We start from the raw sequence: 19,827 nt of genomic DNA, 5'->3' as shown, positions 1-19,827 counted from the left end.
ACATTGAAACCCATCCCCACACTCTGAAACCTCATGCCCACACACTGAAACCCCTTCCCCACACACTGAAACCCCTTCCCCACACACTGAAACCCATCGCCACACACTGAAAACTCTTCCCCACACACTGAAAAACATTCCCCACACTCTGAAACCAATCCCCACACACTGAAACCCATCCCCACACACTGAAATCCTTCCCCACACACTGAAACCTCTTCCCACACACTGAAAACTCCTCGCCACAGACTGAAACCCATCCCCACACTCTGAAACCTCATGCCCACACACTGAAACCCCTTCCCCACACACTGAAACCCCTTCCCCACACACTGAAACCCATCCCCACACACTGAAACCTCTTCCCCACACACTGAAACACATTCCCCACACACTGAAACCAATCCCCACACACTGAAACCCATCCCCACACACTGAAATCCTTCCCCACACACTGAAACCTCTTCCCACACACTCAAACCTCTTCGCCACAGACTGAAACCCTTCCCCACACACTGAAACCTCTTCGCCACACACTGAAACCTCTTCCCCACACACGGAAACCCCTTCCCCGCACACTGAAACCTCTTCCCCACACACTGTAACCCCTTCCCCACACACTGAAACCTCTTCCCCACACACTGTAACCCCTTCCCCACAGACTGAAACCCCTTAACAACACACTGAAACCCATCCCCGCACACAGAAATCTCTTCCCCACACACTGAAACCCCTTCCCCACACACTGAAACCCCTTCCCCACACACTGAAACCCATCGCCACACACTGAAACCTCTTCCCCACACATCTGAAACCTCTTCCCCACACACTGAAAGCCCTTCTGCAATCATTGAAACCCATCCCCACACTCTGAAACCCTTCGCCACACGCTGAAACCCCCTACCCACACACTGAAACTACTAAAACACTTCCCCACACACTGAAACACCTTCCCCATACACTGAAAACCATCCCCTCACACTGAAACCATTACCCACACAATGAAACGCATCCCCACACACTGAAACCTCTTCCCCACACACTGAAACCCCTTCCCAAACACACTGAAACCTTTTCCCCACACACTGAAAGCACTTCCCACATACTGAAACCCCTTCCCCACACTCTGCAACCTCTTCCCCACACACTGAAACCTCTTCACCACACACTGAAACCACTTCCCCACACACTGAAACCCCTTCCCCACACACTGAAACCTCTTCCCCACACACTGAAACCCCTTCCCCACAGACTGAAACCCCTTAACCACACACTGAAACCCATCCCCACACACAGAAATCTCTTCCCCACACACTGAAACCCCTTCCCCACACACTGAAACCCCTTCCCCACACTCTGAAACCCATCCACACACACTGGAACCTCTTCCCCACACACTGAAAGCTCTTCCCCACAGACTGAAACCCTTCCCCACAAACTGAAACCTCTACCCCACACACTGAAACCCCTTCCCCACGCACTGAAACCTCTTCCACACATACTGAAACCTCTTCCCCACACACTGAAACTCCTCCCCCACGCACCGAAACCTCTTCTACACACACTGAAACCTCTTCCCCACACACTGAAAACTCTTGCCCACACGCTTAAACTTATTCCACACGCACTGAAACCCATCCCCACACACTGAAACCTCTTCCACACACACTGAAACCTCTTCCACACATAATAAAACCCCTTCCCCACACACTGAATCCCCTTCCCCGCACACTGAAACCCTTCCCCACACGCTGAAACTCCTTCCACATACACTGAAACCACTTCCCCACACACTGAAACCCCTTCCCCACACACTGAAACCTCTTCCCCACACACTGAAACCCCTTCCCCACAGACTGAAACCCCTTAACCACACACTGAAACCCATCCCCACACACAGAAATCTCTTCCCCACACACTGAAACCCCTTCCCCACACACTGAAACCCCTTCCCCACACTCTGAAACCCATCCCCACACACTGGAACCTCTTCCCCACACACTGAAAGCTCTTCCCCACAGACTGAAACCCTTCCCCACAAACTGAAACCTCTACCCAACACACTGAAACTCCTTCCCCACGCACTGAAACCTCTTCCACACATACTGAAACCTCTTCCCCACACACTGAAACTCCTTCCCCACGCACCGAAACCTCTTCTACACACACTGAAGCCTCTTCCCCACACACTGAAAACTCTTGCCCACACGCTTAAACTTATTCCACACGCACTGAAACCCATCCCCACACACTGAAACCTCTTCCACACACACTGAAACCTCTTCCACACACAATAAAACCCCTTCCCCACACACTGAATCCCCTTCCCCGCACACTGAAACCCTTCCCCACACGCTGAAACTCCTTCCACATACACTGAAACCTCTTCCACATGCACTGAAACCCATTCCGCACACACTGAAACACATCCCCACAAACTGAAACCCATCCCTTCACACTGAAACCATTCCCCAAACAACGAAACCCATCCCCACATACTGAAACCTCTTCCCCACACACTGAAACCCCTTATCCACACACTGAAACCCCTTCCCCACAGACTGAAACTTCTTCCCCACACACTGAAACCTCTTCCGCACAGACTGTAAACCCTTCCCCAGACATTGAAACCCATCCCCACACTCTGAAACCTCATGCCCACACACTGAAACCCCTTCCCCACACACTGAAACCCCTTCCCCACACACTGAAACCCATCGCCACACACTGAAACCTCTTCCCCACACACTGAAACACATTCCCCACACTCTGAAACCAATCCCCAAACACTGAAACACATCCCCACACACTGAAATCCTTCCCCACACACTGAAACCTCTTCCCACACACTGAAACCTCTTCGCCACAGACTGAAACCCTTCCCCACACACTGAAACCTCTTCGCCACGCAATGAAACCTCTTCCCCACACACGGAAACCCCTTCCCCGCACACTGAAACCTCTTCCAAACACACTTAATCCCCTTCACCGCACACTGAAACCCCTTCACGACACACTGAAACCTCTTCCCCACAGACTGAAACCACTTCCCCACAGACTGAAACCCCTTCCCCACACTCTGAAACCTCTTCCCCACACACTGAAACCTCTTCTACACACACTGAAACCACTTCCTCACAAACTGAAACCCCTTCCCCACACACTGAAACCTCTTCCCCACACACTGAAACCCCTTGCCCACAGACTGTAAACCCCTTAATCACACACTGAAACCCATTCCCACACACTGAAATCTCTTCCACACACACTGAAACCCCTTCCCCACAGACTGAAACCCCGTCCCCCACACACTGAAACCCATCCCCACACACTGAAACATCTTCCCCACACACTGAAACCCCTTCCCCACACACTGAAACCCATCCCCACACACTGAAACCCATCCCCACACACTGAAACCTCTTCCCCACGCACTGCAACCTCTTCCACAACTGCTGAAACCTCTTCCCCACACACTGAAACCTCTTCCCCACACGCTGAAACTTCTTCCACACGCACTGAAACCCATCCCCACACACTGAAACCCCTTCCCCACACACTGAAACCTCTTCCCCACACACTGAAACCCCTTGCCCACAGACAGAAACCGCTTAATCACACACTGAAACCCATTCCCACACACTGAAATCTCTTCCACACACACTGAAACCCCTTCCCCACAGACTGAAACACCGTCCCCCACACACTGAAACCCATCCCCACACACTGAAACATCTTCCCCACACACTGAAACCCCTTCCCCACACACTGAAACCCATCCCCACACACTGAAACCTCTTCCCCACACACTGAAACCCCTTCCCCACGCACTGAAACCTCTTCCACACATACTGAAACCTCTTCCCCACACACTGAAACACCTTCCCCAAGCACCGAAACCTCTTCTACACACACTGAAACCTGTTCCCCACACACTGAAAACTCTTCCCCACACGCTTAAACTTATTCCACACGCACTGAAACCCATCCCCACACACTGAAACCTCTTCCACACACACTGAAACCTCTTACACACACAATAAAACCGCTTCCCCACACATTGAATCCCCTTCCACACACACCGAAAACCCCTTCCCTGCACAGTGAAACCCCTTCCCCGCACACTGAAACCCTTCCCCACACGCTGAAACCCATTACCCACTCGCTGAAACTCCTTCCACATACACTGAAACCTCTTCCACATGCCCTGAAACCCATTCCGCACACACTGAAACACATCCCCACAAACTGAAACCCATCCCTTCACACTGAATCCATTCCCCACACAACGAAACCCATCCCCACATACTGAAACCTCTTCCCCACACACTGAAACCCCTTATCCGCACACTGAAACCCCTTCCCCACAGACTGAAACTTCTTCCCCACACACTGAAACCTCTTCCGCACAGACTGTAAACCCTTCCCCAGACATTGAAACCCATCCCCACACTCTGAAACCTCATGCCCACACACTGAAACCCCTTCCCCACACACTGAAACCCCTTCCCCACACACTGAAACCCATCCCCACACACTGAAACCTCTTCCCCACACACTGAAACACATTCCCCACACACTGAAACCAATCCCCACACACTGAAACCCATCCCCACACACTAAAATCCTTCCCCACACACTGAAACCTCTTCCCACACACTCAAACCTCTTCGCCACAGACTGAAACCCTTCCCCACACACTGAAACCTCTTCGCCACACTCTGAAACCTCTTCCCCACACACGGAAACCCCTTCCCCGCACACTGAAACCTCTTCCAGACACACTGAATCACCTTCACCACACACTGAAACCCCTTCACGACACACTGAAACCTCTTCCCCACAGACTGAAACCACTTCCCCACAGACTGAAAACGCTTCCCCACAGACTGAAAACCCTTCCCCACACTCTGAAACCTCTTCCCCACATGCTGAAACCCCTTCTCCACACACTGAAACCACTTCCCCACACACTGAAACCCCTTCCCCACACTCTGAAACCCATCCCCACACACTGGAACCTCTTCCCCACACACTGACAGCTCTTCCCCACAGACTGAAACCCTTCCCCACACACTGAAACCTCTTCCCCACACACTGAAACCCCTTCCCCACGCACTGAAACCTCTTCCACACATACTGAAACCTCTTCCCCACACACTGAAACACCTTCCCCACGCACCGAAACCTCTTCCCCACACACTGAAAACTCTTCCCCACACGCTTAAGCTTATTCCACACGCACTGAAACACATCCCCACACACTGAAACCTCTTCCACACACACTGAAACCTCTTCCACACACAATAAAACACCTTCCCCACACACTGAATCCCCTTCCACACACACGGAAAACCCTTCCCTGCACAGTGAAACCCCTTCCCCGCACACTGAAACCCTTCCCCACACGCTGAAACCCATTATCCACTCGCTGAAACTCCTTCCACATACACTGAAACCTCTTCCACATGCACTGAAGCCCATTCCGCACACACTGAAACACATCCCCACAAACTGAAACCCATCCCTTCACACTGAAACCATTCCCCACACAACGAAACCCATCCCCACATACTGAAACCTCTTCCCCACACACTGAAACCCCTTATCCGCACACTGAAACCCCTTCCCCACAGACTGAAACTTCTTCCCCACACACTGAAACCTCTTCCCCACAGACTGAAACCACTTCCCCACAGACTGAAAACGCTTCCCCACAGACTGAAATCCCTTCCCCACACTCTGAAACCTCTTCCCCACACACTGAAACCCCTTCCCCACACACTGAAACCCCTTCCCCACACACTGAAACCCATCCCCACACACTGAAACCTCTTCCCCACACACTGAAACACATTCCCCACACACTGAAACCAATCCCCACACACTGAAACCCATCCCCACACACTGAAATCCTTCCCCACACACTGAAACCTCTTCCCACACACTCAAACCTCTTCGCCACAGACTGAAACCCTTCCCCACACACTGAAACCTCTTCGCCACACACTGAAACCTCTTCCCCACACACGGAAACCCCTTCCCGCACACTGAAACCTCTTCCAGACACACTGAATCCCCTTCACCACACACTGAAACCCCTTCACCACACACTGAAACCTCTTCCCCACAGACTGAAACCACTTCCCCACAGACTGAAAACGCTTCCCCACAGACTGAAAACCCTTCCCCACACTCTGAAACCTCTTCCCCACATGCTGAAACCTCTTCTCCACACACTGAAACCACTTCCCTACAAACTGAAACCCCTTCCCCACACACTGAAACCTCTTCCCCACACACTGAAGCCCCTTGCCCACAGACTGAAACCCCTTAATCACACACTGAAACCCATTCCCACACACTGAAATCTCTTCCACACACACTGAAACCCCTTCCCCACAGACTGAAACCCCGTCCCCCACACACTGAAACCCATCCCCACACACTGAAACATCTTACCCACACACTGAAACCCCTTCCCCACACACTGAAACCCATCCCCACACACTGAAACCCATCCCCACACACTGAAACCTCTTCCCCACACACTGAAAGCTATTCCCCACAGACTGAAACCCTTCCACACACACTGAGACCTCTTCCCCACACACTGAAACCCCTTACCCACGCACTGCAACCTCTTCCACAAATGCTGAAACCTCTTCCCCACACACTGAAACCTCTTCCCCACACACTGAAACCTCTTCCCCACACACTGAAACTCCTTCCCCACGCACTGAACCCTCTTCCACACACACTGAAACCTTTTCCACACACACTGAAACCTCTTCCCAACACAATAAAACACCTTCCCCATGCACTGAATCCCCTTCCACACACACTGTAACCCCTTCCCCGCACACTGAAACCCCTTCCCCACACACTGAATCCCCTTCCACACACCCTGAAACCCCTTCCCCACTCACTGAAACCCATCCCCACACTCTGAAACCCTTCCCCACACACTGTAACCCCTTCCCCGCACACTGACACCCCTTACCCACACACATAAACCGCTTCCACACACACTGAAATCCCTTCCCCGCACACTGAAACCCCTTCGCCGCACACTGAAACCCTTCCCCACAAGCTGAAACCTCTTCCCGACACACTGAAAGCTCTTCCACTCAGACTGAAACCCATCCCCACACACTGAAACCCCTTCCCCACACACTGAAACCCCATCCCCACGCACTGAAACCTCTTCCACACACACTGAAACCTCTTCCCCACACACTGAAACCTCTTCCCCACACGCTGAAACTTCTTCCACACGCACTGAAACCCATCCCCACACACTGAAACCCCTTCCACACACACTGAAACCTCTTCCACACAAACTGAAACCCCTTCCCCACGCAATGAAACCCCTTCCACACACACTGTTACCACTTCCCCGCACACTGAAACCCCTTCCCCACACACTGAATACCCTCACACACACGGAAACCCCTTACCCGCACACTGAAACCCCTTCCCCGCACACTGAAACCCTTCCCCACACGCTGAAACCCCTTACCCACACGCTGAAACTCCTTCCACACATATTGAAACCTCTTCCAAATGCACTGAAACCCATTCCGCACACACTGAAACGCATCCCCAAACACTGAAACCCATCCCCTCACACTGAAGCCATTCCCCACACAATGAAACGCATCCCCACACACTGAAACCTCTTCCCCACACACTGAAACCCCTTATCCACACACTGAAACCTTTTCCCCACACACTGAAACCACTTCTCCACAGACAGAAACCCCTTCCCCACACTCTGCAACCTCTTCCCCACACACAAAAACCTCTTCACCACACACTGAAACCACTTCCCCACACATTGAAACCCCTTCCCCACACACTGAAACCTCTTCCCCACACACTGTAACCCCTTCCCCACAGACTGAAACCCCTTAACAACACACTGAAACCCATCCCCGCACACAGAAATCTCTTCCCCACACACTGAAATCCCTTCCCCACACACTGAAACCCCTTCCCCACACACTGAAACCCATCGCCACACACTGAAACCTCTTCCCCACACATCTGAAAACTCTTCCCCACACACTGAAAGCCCTTCTGCAATCACTGAAACCCATCCCCACACTCTGAAACCCTTCTCCACACGCTGAAACCCCCTACCCACACACTGAAACCCCTAATGCACGCACTGAAACACTTCCCCACACACTGAAACACCTTCCCCTTACACTGAAAACCATCCCCTCACACTCAAACCATTACCCACACAATGAAACGCATCCCCACACACTGAAACCTCTTCCCCACACACTGAAACCCCTTCCCAAACACAATGAAACCTTTTCCCCACACACTGAAAGCACTTCCCACATACTGAAACCCCTTCCCCACACTCTGCAACCTCTTTCCCACACACTGAAACCTCTTCACCACACACTGAAACCACTTCCCCACACACTGAAACCCCTTCCCCACACACTGAAACCTCTTCCCCACACACTGAAACCCCTTCCCCACAGACTGAAACCCCTTAACCACACACTGAAACCCATCCCCACACACAGAAATCTCTTCCCCACACACTTAAACCCCTTCCCCACACACTGAAACCCCTTCCCCACACTCTGAAACCCATCCCCACATACTGGAACCTCTTCCCCACACACTGAAAGCTCTTCCCCACACACTGAAACCCCTTCCCCACATACTGAAACCTCTTCCCCACACACTGAAACCCCTTCCCCACGCACTGAAACCACTTCCACACATACTGAAAACTCTTCCCCACACACTGAAACCTCTTCCCCACACACTGAAACTCCTTCCCCACGCACCGAAACCTCTTCTACACACACTGAAACCTCTTACCCACACACTGAAAACTCTTGCCCACACGCTTAAACCTATTCCACACGCTCTGAAACCCATCCCCACACACTGAAACCTCTTCCACACACACTGAAACCTCTTCCACACACAATAAAACCCCTTCCCCACACACTGATCCCCTTCCACACACACGGAAACCCCTTCCCTGCACACTGAAACCCCTTCCCCGCACACTGAAACCCTTCCCCACACGCTGAAACTCCTTCCACATACACTGAAACCTCTTCCACATGCACTGAAACCCATTCTGCACACACTGAAACACATCCCCACAAACTGAAACCCATCCCTTCACACTGAAACCCTTCCCCACACAACGAAACCCATCCCCACATACTGAAACCTCTTCCGCACACACTGAAACCCCTTATCCACACACTGAAACCCCTTCCCCACAGACTGAAACCCCTTCACCACACACTGAAACCTCTTCCCCACAGACTGAAACCACTTCCCCACAGACTGAAAACGCTTCCCCACAGACTGAAAACCCTTCCCCACACTCTGAAACCTCTTCCCCACATGCTGAAACCTCTTCTCCACACACTGAAACCACTTCCCCACAAACTGAAACCCCTTCCCCACACACTGAAACCTCTTCCCCACACACGGAAACCCCTTGCCCACAGACTGAAACCCCTTAATCAAACACTGAAACCCATTCCCACACACTGAAATCTCTTCCACACACACTGAAACCCATTCCCACACACTGAAATCTCTTCCACACACACTGAAACCCCTTCCCCACAGACTGAAACCACGTCCCCCACACACTGAAACCCATCCCCACACACTGAAACATCTTCCCCACACACTGAAACCCCTTCCCCACACACTGAAACCCATCCCCACACACTGAAACCCATCCCCACACACTGAAACCTCTTCCCCACACACTGAAAGCTCTTCCCCACAGACTGAAACCCTTCCACACACACTGAGACCTCTTCCCCACACACTGAAACCCCTTACCCACGCACTGCAACCTCTTCCACACATGCTGAAACCTCTTCCCCACACACTGAAACCTCTTCCCCACACACTGAAACCTCTTCCCCACACACTGAAACTGCTTCCCCACGCACTGAACCCTCTTCCACACACACTGAAACCTTTTCCACACACACTGAAACCTCTTCCCAACACAATAAAACACCTTCCCCATGCACTGAATCCCCTTCCACACACACTGTAACCCCTTCCCCGCACACTGAAACCCCTTCCCCACACACTGAATCCCCTTCCACACACCCTGAAACCCCTTCCCCACTCACTGAAACCCATCCCCACACTCTGAAACCCTTCCCCACACACTGTACCCCTTACCCGCACACTGACACCCCTTACCCACACACATAAACCGCTTCCACACACACTGAAATCCCTTCCCCGCACACTGAAACCCCTTCGCCGCACACTGAAACCCTTCCCCACAAGCTGAAACCTCTTCCCGACACACTGAAAGGTCTTCCACTCAGACTGAAACCCATCCCCACACACTGAAACCCCTTCCCCACACACTGAAACCCCATCCCCACGCACTGAAACCTCTTCCACACACACTGAAACCTCTTCCCCACACACTGAAACCTCTTCCCCACACGCTGAAACTTCTTCCACACGCACTGAAACCCATCCCCACACACTGAAACCCCTTCCACACACACTGAAACCTCTTCCACACAAACTGAAACACCTTCCCCACGCAATGAAACCCCTTCCACACACACTGTTACCACTTCCCCGCACACTGAAACCCCTTCCCCACACACTGAATACCCTCACACACACGGAAACCCCTTACCCGCACACTGAAACCCCTTCCCCGCACACTGAAACCTCTTCCCCACACACTGAAACCCCTTGCCCACAGACTGAAACCCCTTAATCACACACTGAAACCCATTCCCACACACTGAAATCTCTTCCACACACACTGAAACCCCTTCCCCACAGACTGAAACCCCGTCCCCCACACACTGAAACCCATCCCCACACACTGAAACATCTTCCCCACACACTGAAACCCCTTCCCCACATACTGAAACCCATCCCCACATACTGAAACCCATCCCCACACACTGAAACCTCTTCCCCACGCACTGAAAGCTCTTCCCCACGCACTGCAACCTCTTCCACACCTGCTGAAACCTCTTCCCCACACACTGAAACCTCTTCCCCACACACTGAAACCTCGTCCCCACACACTGAAACACCTTCCCGCCGCACTGAACCCTCTTCCACACACACTGAAACCTTTTCCACACACACTGAAACCTCTTCCCAACACAATAAAACACCTTCCCCATGCACTGAATCCCCTTCCACACACACTGTAACCCCTTCCCCGCACACTGAAACCCCTTCCCCACACACTGAATCCCCTTCCACACACCCTGAAACCCCTTCCCCACACACTGAAACCCATCCCCACACACTGAAACATCTTCCCTACACACTGAAACACCTTCCCCACACACTGAAACCCATCCCCACACACTGACACCCTTCCACACACACTGAGGCCTCTTCCCCACACACTGAAACCCCTTACCCACGCACTGCAACCTCTTCCACACATGCTGAAACCTCTTCCCCACACACTGAAACCTCTTCCCCACACACTGAAACCTCTTCCCCACACACTGAAACTCCTTCCCAACGCACTGAACCCTCTTCCACACACACTGAAACCTTTTCCACACACACTGAAACCTCTTCCCAACACAATAAAACACCTTCCCCATGCACTGAATCCCCTTCCACACACTCTGTAACCCCTTCCCCACACGCTGAAACTCAGTCCACACACATTGAAACCTCTTCCATATGCACTGAAACCCATTCTGCACACACTGAAACGCATCCCCAAACACTGAAACCCATCCCCTCACACTGAAGCCATTCCCCACACAATGAAACGCATCCCCACACACTGAAACCTCTTCCCCACACACTGAAACCCCCTATCCACACACTGAAACCTTTCTTCCACACACTGAAACCACTTCTCCACAGACTGAAACCCCTTCCCCACACTCTGCAACCTCTTCCCCACACACTGAAACCTCTTCACCACACACTGAAATCACTTCCCCACACATTGAAACCCCTTCCCCACACACTGAAACCTCTTCCCCACACACTGAAACCCCTTCCCCACAGACTGAAACCCCTTAACAACACACTGAAACCCATCCCCGCACACAGAAATCTCTTCCCCACACACTGAAACCCCTTCCCCACACACTGAAACCCCTTCCCCACACACTGAAACCCATCGCCACACACTGAAACCTCTTCCCCACACATCTGAAACCTCTTCCCCACACACTGAAAGCCCTTCTGCAATCACTGAAACCCATCCCCACACTCTGAAACCCTTCGCCACAAGCTGAAACCCCTTACCCACTCGCTGAAACTCCTTCCACACACACTGAAACCTCTTCCACATGCACTGAAACAAATTCCGCACACAATGAAACACATCCCCAATAACTGAAACCCATCCCATCACACTGAAACCATTCCCCAAACAATGAAAACCATCCCCACATACTGAAACCTCTTCCCCACACACTGAAAACCTTATCCACACACTGAAACCACTTCCCCACAGACTGAAACTTCTTCCCCAGACACTGAAACCTGTTCCGCACAGACAGTAAACCCTTCCCCAGACATTGAAACCCATCCCCACACTCTGAAATCTCATGCCCACACACTGAAACCCCTTCCCCACACACTGAAACCTCTTCCACATGCACTGAAACCCCTTCCGCACACACTGAAACCCATCCCCACACAGTGAAACCCATCCCCACACACTGAAACCCTTCTCCACACATTGAAACCTCTTCCCCACACACTGAAACATCTTTCACACACACTAAAACACATCCCCACACTGAAACCACTTACACACACACTGAAAACCCTTCCACACACAATTAAACCTCTTCCACACACACTGAAACCCCTTCCGCACACACTGAAACCTCTTCCCAAACACTGAAACCTCTTCGCCACAGACTGAAACCCTTCCCCACACACTGAAACCTCTTCCCCACACACTGAAACCCCTTCCCCAAGCACTGAAACATCTTCCAGACACACTGAAACCTCTTCCCCACACACTGAACCCTCTTCCCCACACACTGAAACCTCTTCCCCACACACTGAAACCCCTTCCCCGCACACTGAAAACTCTTCCTCACACACTGAATCCCCTTCACCACACAGAAACCCCTTCCCCACACACTGAAAGCACTTCCCCACACACTGAAACCACATCCCCACAGACAGAAACCCCTTCCCCACACTCTGAAACCTCTTCCCCACACATTGAAACCTCTTCCCCACACAATGAAACCACTTCCCCACACTCTGAAACCCCTTCCCCACACACTTAAAACATCTTCCCCACACTCTTAAACCTCCTCCCCACACACTGAAACCCCTTCCCCACACACTGAAACCCATCCCTACAGACTGAAACCCTTCCCCACACACTGAAACCCATCCCCACACACTGAAACCCCTTCCCCACACACTGAAACCACATCCCCACGCACTGAAACCTCTTCCACACATACTGAAACCTCTTCCACAAAAACTGAAGCCTGTTCCCAACACACTGAAACCTCTTCCCCACACACTAAAACTCCTTCCCCACGCACTGAAACCTCTTCCAAACACACTGAAACCTCTTCCCCACACACTGAAACCGCTTCCCCACACGCTGAAACTACTTCCACAAGCACTGAAACCCATCCCCGCACACTGAAGCACCTTCCACACACACTGAAACCTCTTCCACACAAACTGAAACCCCTTCCCCAAACACTGAAACCCCTTCCACACACACTGTTACCCCTTCCCCGCACACTGAAACCCCTTCCCCACACACTGAAGCCCCTCACACACACGGAAACCCCTTCCCCGCACACTGAAACCCCATCCCCGCACACTGAAACCCTTCCCCACACGGTGAAACCCATTACCCACACGCTGAAACTCCTTCCACACACACTGAAACCTCTTCCACATGCACTGAAACCCCTTGCGCACAAACTGAAACCCATCCCGAAACACGGAAACCCATCCCCTCACACTGAAACCATTCCCCACACAATGAAACGCATCCCCACACACTGAAACCTCTTCCCCACACACTGAAACCCCTTATCCACACACTGAAACCTTTTCCCCACACACTGAAACCACTTCCCCACAGACTGAAACCCCTTCCCCACACTCTGCAACCTCTTCCCCACACACTGAAACCTCTTCACCACACAGTGAAACCACTTCCCCACACACTGAAACCCCTTCCCCACACACAGAAACTCTTCCCCACACACTGAAACCCCTTCCCCACAGACTGAAACCACTTAAACACACACTGAAACCCATCCCCACACACATAAATCTCTTCCCCACACAATGAAACCCCTTCCCCACACACTGAAACCTCTTCCCCACACACTGAAGCACATCCCCAAACACTGAAACCTCTTCCCCACACACTGAAACCACTTCCCCACACACTGGAACCCCTTCCGCAATCACTGAAACCCTTCCCCACACTCTGAAACCCATCCCCACACACTGGAACCTCTTCCACACACACTGAAAGCTCTTCCCCACAGACTGAAACCCTTCCCCGCACACTCAAACCTGTTCCACACACACTGAAACCCCTTCCCCACTCACTGAAACCTCTTCCACACATACTGAAACCTCTTCCCCACACACTGAAACCTCTTCCCCACACACTGAAACTCCTTCCCCACGCACCGAAACCTCTTCTACACACACTGAAACCTCCTCCCCACACACTGAAAACTCTTCCCCACACGCTTAAACTTATTCCACACGCACTGAAACCCAGCCCCACACACTGAAACCACTTCCACACACACTGAAACCTCTTCCACACACAATAAAACCCCTTCACACGCACTGAAACCCCTTCCACACACACTGTAACCCCTTCCCCGCACAATGAAACCCCTTCCCCACACACTGAATCCCCTTCCACACAAACGGAAACCCCTTCCCCGCACACTGAAACCCCTTCCCCGCACACTGAAACCCTTCCCCACACGCTGAAACCCCTTACCCACTCGCTGAAACCCCTTCCACACACACTGAAACCTCTTCCACATGCACTGAAACCCATTCCGCACACACTGAAACACATCCCCACAAACTGAAACCCATCCCCTCACACTGAAACCATTCCGCACACAATGAAACCCATCCCCACATACTGAAACCTCTTCCCCACACACTGAAACCCCTTATCTACTCACTGAAACCCCTTCCACACACACTGAAACATCTTCCACATGCACTGAAACCCCTCCCCCACACTCTGAAACCAATCCGCACACACTGAAACCCATCCCCACACACTGAAATCCATCCCCACACACTGAAACCTCTTCCCACACACTGAAACCTCTTCGCCACAGACTGAAACCCTTCCCCACACACTGAAACCTCTTCCCCACACACTGAAACCTCTTCCCCGCACACGGAAACCCCTTCCCCGCACACTGAAACCTCTTCCCCACACACTGAATCACCTTCACCACACACTGAAACCCCTTCCCCAAACACTGAAACCTCTTCCCCACAGACTGAAACCACATCCCCACAGACTGAAACCCCTTCCTCACACTCTGAAACCTCTTCCCCACACATTGAAACCTCTTCCCCACACACTGAAACCACTTCCCCACAAACTGAAACCCCTTCCCCACACACTGAAACCTCTTCCCCACACACTGAAACCCCTTGCCCACAGACTGAAACCCCTTAACCACACACTGAAACCCATTCCCACACACTGAAATCTCTTCCACACACACTGAAACCCCTTCCCCACAGACTGACACCCCGTCCCCACACACTGAAACCCATAACCACACACTGAAACCTCTTCCCCACACACTCAAACCCCTTCCACACACACTGAAACCTCTTCCACACAAACTGAAACCCCTTCCCCACGCAATGAAAACCCTTCCACACACACTGTTACCCCTTCGCCGCACACTGAAACCCCTTCCCCGCACACTGAATACCCTCACACACACGGAAACCCCTTCCCCGCACACTGAAACCCATCCCCACACACAGAAACATCTTCCCCACACACTGAAACCCCTTCCCCACACACTGAAACCCCTTCACCACACACTGAAACAAATCCCCGAACACTGAAACCTCTTCCCCACACACTGAAACCTCTTCCCCACACACTGGAACCCCTTCCGCAATCACTGAAACCCTTTCCCACACACTGAAACCCATCCCCACACACTGAAACCCCTTCCCCACGCACTGAAACCTCTTCCACACATACTGAAACCTCTTCCCCACACACTGAAACCTCTTCCCCACACACTGAAACTCCTTCCCCACGCACCGAAACCTCTTCTACACACACTGAAACCTCCTCCCCACACACTGAAAACTCTTCCCCACACGCTTAAACTTATTCCACACGCACTGAAACCCATCCCCACACACTGAAACCTCTTCCACACACACTGAAACCTCTTCCACACACAATAAAACCCCTTCCCCACGCACTGAAACCCCTTCCACACACAATGTAACCCCTTCCCCGCACAATGAAACCCCTTCCCCACACACTGAATCCCTTTCCACACACACGGAAACCCCTTCCCCGCACACTGAAACCCCTTCCCCGCACACTGAAACCCTTCCCCACACGCTGAAACCCCTGACCCACTCGCTGAAACCCCTTCCACACACACTGAAACTTCTTCCACATGCACTGAAACCCATTGCGCACACACTGAAACACATCCCCACACACTGAAACCTCTTCCCCACACACTGAAACCTCTTCCCCGCACACGGAAACCCCTTCCCCGCACACTGAAACCTCTTCCCCACACACTGAATCACCTTCACCACACACTGAAACCCCTTCCCCAAACACTGAAACCTCTTCCCCACAGACTGAAACCACATCCCCACAGACTGAAACCCCTTCCTCACACTCTGAAACCTCTTCCCCACACATTGAAACCTCTTCCCCACACACTGAAACCACTTCCCCACAAACTGAAACCCCTTCCCCACACACTGAAACCTCTTCCCCACACACTGAAACCCCTTGCCAACAGACTGAAACCCCTTAACCGCACACTGAAACCCATTCCCACACACTGAAATCTCTTCCACACACACTGAAACCCCTTCCCCACAGACTGAAACCCCGTCCCCACACACTGAAACCCATAACCACACACTGAAACCTCTTCCCCACACACTCAAACCCCTTCCCCACACACTGAAACCCATCCCCACTCACTGAAACCCATCCCCACACACTGAAACCCCGTCCACACACACTGAAACCTCTTCCACACAAACTGAAACCCCTTCCCCACGCAATGAAAACCCTTCCACACACACTGTTACCCCTTCCCCGCACACTGAAACCCCTTCCCCGCACACTGAATACCCTCACACACACGGAAACCCCTTCCCCGCACACTGAAACCCATCCCCACACACAGAAACCTCTTCCCCACACACTGAAACCCCTTCCCCACACACTGAAACCCCTTCCCCACACACTGAAACACATCCCCGAACACTGAAACCTCTTCCCCACACACTGAAACCTCTTCCCCACACACTGGAACCCCTTCCGCAATCACTGAAACCCTTTCCCACACACTGAAACCCGTCCCCACACACTGGAACCTCTTCCCCACACACTGAAAGCTCTTCCCCACAGACTGGAACCCTTGCCCACAAACTGAAACCTGTTCCACACACACTGAAACCCCTTCCCCACGCACTGAAACCTCTTCCACACATACTGAAACCTCTTCCCCACACACTGAAACCTCTTCCCCACACACTGAAACTCCTTCCCCACGCACCGAAACCTCTTCTACACACACTGAAACCTCCTCCCCACACACTGAAAACTCTTCCCCACACGCTTAAACTTATTCCACACGCACTGAAACCCATCCCCACACACTGAAACCTCTTCTACACACACTGAAACCTCTTCCACACACAATAAAACCCCTTCACACGCACTGAAACCCCTTCCACACACACTGTAACCCCTTCCCCGCACAATGAAACCCCTTCCCCACACACTGAATCCCCTTCCACACAAACGGAAACCCCTTCCCCGCACACTGAAACCCCTTCCCCGCACACTGAAACCCTTCCCCACACGCTGAAACCCCTTACCCACTCGCTGAAACCCCTTCCACACACACTGAAACCTCTTCCACATGCACTGAAACCCATTCCGCACACACTGAAACACATCCCCACAAACTGAAACCCATCCCCTCACACTGAAACCATTCCGCACACAATGAAACCCATCCCCACATACTGAAACCTCTTCCCCACACACTGAAACCCCTTATCTACTCACTGAAACCCCTTCCACACACACTGAAACATCTTCCACATGCACTGAAACCCCTCCCCCACACTCTGAAACCAATCCGCACACACTGAAACCCATCCCCACACACTGAAATCCATCCCCACACACTGAAACCTCTTCCCACACACTGAAACCTCTTCGCCACAGACTGAAACCCTTCCCCACACACTGAAACCTCTTCCCCACACACTGAAACCTCTTCCCCGCACACGGAAACCCCTTCCCCGCACACTGAAACCTCTTCCCCACACACTGAATCACCTTCACCACACACTGAAACCCCTTCCCCAAACACTGAAACCTCTTCCCCACAGACTGAAACCACATCCCCACAGACTGAAACCCCTTCCTCACACTCTGAAACCTCTTCCCCACACATTGAAACCTCTTCCCCACACACTGAAACCACTTCCCCACAAACTGAAACCCCTTCCCCACACACTGAAACCTCTTCCCCACACACTGAAACCCCTTGCCCACAGACTGAAACCCCTTAACCACACACTGAAACCCATTCCCACACACTGAAATCTCTTCCACACACACTGAAACCCCTTCCCCACAGACTGACACCCCGTCCCCACACACTGAAACCCATAACCACACACTGAAACCTCTTCCCCACACACTCAAACCCCTTCCACACACACTGAAACCTCTTCCACACAAACTGAAACCCCTTCCCCACGCAATGAAAACCCTTCCACACACACTGTTACCCCTTCGCCGCACACTGAAACCCCTTCCCCGCACACTGAATACCCTCACACACACGGAAACCCCTTCCCCGCACACTGAAACCCATCCCCACACACAGAAACATCTTCCCCACACACTGAAACCCCTTCCCCACACACTGAAACCCCTTCACCACACACTGAAACAAATCCCCGAACACTGAAACCTCTTCCCCACACACTGAAACCTCTTCCCCACACACTGGAACCCCTTCCGCAATCACTGAAACCCTTTCCCACACACTGAAACCCATCCCCACACACTGAAACCCCTTCCCCACGCACTGAAACCTCTTCCACACATACTGAAACCTCTTCCCCACACACTGAAACCTCTTCCCCACACACTGAAACTCCTTCCCCACGCACCGAAACCTCTTCTACACACACTGAAACCTCCTCCCCACACACTGAAAACTCTTCCCCACACGCTTAAACTTATTCCACACGCACTGAAACCCATCCCCACACACTGAAACCTCTTCCACACACACTGAAACCTCTTCCACACACAATAAAACCCCTTCCCCACGCACTGAAACCCCTTCCACACACAATGTAACCCCTTCCCCGCACAATGAAACCCCTTCCCCACACACTGAATCCCTTTCCACACACACGGAAACCCCTTCCCCGCACACTGAAACCCCTTCCCCGCACACTGAAACCCTTCCCCACACGCTGAAACCCCTGACCCACTCGCTGAAACCCCTTCCACACACACTGAAACTTCTTCCACATGCA

This window comes from Heterodontus francisci, chromosome 25 (genome assembly GCF_036365525.1).
Source record: "Heterodontus francisci isolate sHetFra1 chromosome 25, sHetFra1.hap1, whole genome shotgun sequence".
Lineage (NCBI taxonomy): Eukaryota > Metazoa > Chordata > Chondrichthyes > Heterodontiformes > Heterodontidae > Heterodontus > Heterodontus francisci.
The sequence above is the reverse complement of the archived record's forward strand: the minus strand, read 5'-3'. Positions refer to the sequence as shown.